We start from the raw sequence: 3,793 nt of genomic DNA, 5'->3' as shown, positions 1-3,793 counted from the left end.
TTTTGCTTTTGCTTTTCCCAATTCTTTCCTTCTCATCCTCATCCTCATCCTAAATCCATTTTTACCCTTCTTTTTTCCATTTTTATTATAATATCCAATCATTATTATTAATTAGTTGGATCGTGTGTGGAACACTTTCCAGAATCTGTAATTCGACCCTATAACCTAGGGTTACAAGAATTCAGATTTGGGATAATCCAATAATTCAATCCGGATTTCAAACAAATCCAAGATTAGTAAAACACAAAATACCTTGCTATAGATTATGTTTGTAGAGACAAATTCGACAGAGAAAAAACAATGTATGTTTTTCGTATGTCTTTAGCAAATATAGAACATGGTTTGTATAGAATACCAAAAGACACACCTTTTCGGAAATGTGATAGTTAATTCGGTTAACTAACCAAAAGGTGATAGTTAATTCGGTTAATTAACTAAAATTGGTAGTTAATTCAGTTAATTAACTAAAAAAGTGTTAGTTAATTAAGGAGGGAAATGTTGCATTTGTTGGGAAATGTTGCATTTGTTGGGAAATGATGTGACGATTCATTTCACTTGGAAATAAATGATGCGATGGTTCAACATTCCCTTGACCCCGTATTCCCGAGTTCATATTAGCTTATCCGAGTGTGCGCTCCGCACCTCCAAACTTGAATTGTAGCCAATAGTAAACTCATTTTGTCTTGCATTAATCTTAACCACACCAAATGGTAGATGACACTAAAATCACCAACAACTTTTACATACGGTTAAAATCGTCGGTAAGCCGATGCCTTTTGGATTTTTAATTTAAAAAAGACATTTTAAAAACCCATATTTGTTGCATTTTAATTTAACCTCTATATATGTATAAATCGCATACAAAATAAAGAAATTCAACCTAAGATTTACCTACAAATCTATACATATATCCATACAAATATAATAATATATTAAATCCATACCATAATCAACTAATATGTCTATTAAGGACCATTGGAGGAGGGCACGACAAGTGGGATCATGGAAACACGATGGTGGGTATTGTCGACCTAATATCGCCTCGATAGCCTTCAGTCTATCATGATTTTCCTTCTCTCGCTGAGCGTTTTCTTCTCTCTCGACTGCTCACTCCTCTTCTATTTTCTTAAGCTTCTCATTTATGACGAACCAGCTACCACATAGCCAGGATCTCCACATGTACAATGCAAAACATCGGACCCCTTTTTCCTTCCTCACGAATAACACTCCCATATTTCAATATCTCCAAGTGGATGGGTGTTSGTGTTAGGTTTMTGCTTCTCGATCATTTCGTGGATATAATTGTCCTACAATAAATGAATACGAACTAAAAGTCGGTTAGTATTTTTTTTTAAATTTTGGCAGCATAACTAACGTAATTTAAACATTTCCATCCATGACAACATGTCTTAAGTATTCAACAAGTACATAAATTTATTTATTTAAAAAATGTTCAGTATGTGATAGTTAATTCGGTTAACTAACCAAAAGGTAGTTAATTCGGTTAATTAACTAAAATTGGTAGTTAATTTGGTTAATTAACTAAAAAAGTGTTAGTTAATTAAGGAGGGAAATGTTGCATTTATTGGGAAAAGATGTGACGATTCATTTCACTTGGAAATAAATGATGCGATGGTTCAACATTCCCTTGACCCCGTATTCCCGAGTTCATATTAGCTTATCCGAGTGTGCGCTCCGCACCTCCAAACTTGAATTGTAGCCAATAGTAAACTCATTTTGTCTTGCATTAATCTTAACTACACCAAATGGTAGATGACACTAAAATCACCAACTACTTTTACATACGGTTAAAATCGTCGGTAAGCCGATGCCTTTTGGATTTTTAATTTAAAAAAGACATTTTAAAAACCCATATTTGTTGCATTTTAATTTAACCTGTATATATGTATAAATCGCATACAAAATAAGGAAATTCAACCTAAGATTTACCTACAAATCTATACATATATCCATACAAATATAATAATATATCAAATCCATACCATAATCAACTAATATGTCTATTAAGGACCATTGGAGGAGGGCACGACAAGTGGGATCATGGAAACACGATGGTGGGTATTGTCGACCTAATATCGCCTCGATAGCCTTCAGTCTATCATGATTTTCCTTCTCTCGCTGAGCGTTTTCTTCTCTCTCGACTGCTCACTCCTCTTCTATTTTCTTAAGCTTCTCATTTATGACGAACCAGCTACCACATAGCCAGGATCTCCACATGTACAATGCAAAACATCGGACCCCTTTTTCCTTCCTCACGAATAACACTCCCATATTTCAATATCTCCAAGTGGATGGGTGTTGGTGTTAGGTTTCTGCTTCTCGATCATTTCGTGGATATAATTGTCCTACAATAAATGAATACGAACTAAAAGTCGGTTAGTATTTTTTTTATTAAAATTTTGGTAGCATAACTAACGTAATTTAAACATTTCCATCCATGACAACATGTCTTAAGTATTCAACAAGTACATAAATTTATTTATTTAAAAAACGTTCAGTATCTCTATTACTGAAAATATTTAAACACTACAAAGGGTTCATTGGCAGATGTTGGTACCAAATAGACCTACTAGAGTTTATAAGTAACAATTTGTAGAAGGAGGGGGGGGGGGATGAATACAAACACACGGTTTTCATTTGTTTAAATCCTTTATTGATATGAGAATATCAATACAGAATTTACAGATTGTTTGCGGAATAAGATAAGATGCATAACTTATCTAAACAATCTAGGAAGCACACAAGATACACATAAGAGCAAAAGAGAAAGTGTTTGCTTAAGAATGTGTTACACCTTCGCATTTGAGAAGAGAGTCTTCTCGGCTATTTATACCCATTGCGTTTAATGCAAGTCATAGGGTACAGAGCCCGTGGCAAACTTCTAGTGAAAAGTTTGTCCTTTGTCTTCAGATATACAAAATTTTGGCCATATATGAACAGTAGTTTTTCACAATATGGGTAAGAATACTGGAGACAATAGAGTGATTTTGTACATGTATTTTACTGTGTGAGGTATGGAGGATAAGACAAAAAATAATCTTGTGGAGCAAGATTCATTTGATCACTGACACTAGCATAACTCTAGAGTTTCTTCAGTGTTTGCTGAATCTTGATTAGACTTCACACTTGATGTAGACGTGCTTGTTACCACTGAATCCGCTTTAGATCACAAAATGCTTGTCTYTATCTTCAACTATATCTTCGACATTTCTGAAGGTTCATTTGGTGTGATGTTTGTCTTCTTGAARAATATTTGTCCCTTAGAAAAGTTTACAATATATATTCAACGATCACTGAACAAATCAGTGATGATTGCTGAAAYTGAATAAAATAGAACTAAGTATTTTTTTTTGCTAAGTATGAAGGATCATCATCAAATTATTTAGAGAGTTTGGATCAACAATCTCCCCCTATTTAATGATGACAAAACAACATAAAAGAAATTTTTTTAGTTGTTACAGTATGAAAAAAAGGACTTGTAAGATACATGTCCATTTTTACTGTTTTTGGGATCTTTTTCAGTGTCAGAGTATATTATGGAAATTCATTTATTTTAAAGGATTAGAAGAGAGAGAATGTAATTACATAACATAAATAACTCAACATTGAGAGCATATTAACCGATAAGAAATAAGTCAGAGAATGTAAGAGGAATAGAACTCGTAAGTACTTGTCTCATTTACTCTTTCCATGGATCTTTTTTAGTGAATCAATAAATACTTTGAAATATCATTCAAGACAACATATTACAAGTGATTAAAAAATGGTTTGG

This window comes from Cynara cardunculus, unplaced genomic scaffold (assembly GCF_001531365.2).
Source record: "Cynara cardunculus var. scolymus isolate 2C unplaced genomic scaffold, CcrdV1 Un_Scaffold_2564, whole genome shotgun sequence".
Taxonomy (NCBI): Eukaryota; Viridiplantae; Streptophyta; class Magnoliopsida; order Asterales; family Asteraceae; genus Cynara; species Cynara cardunculus.
This window is presented reverse-complemented; position numbering follows the sequence as displayed.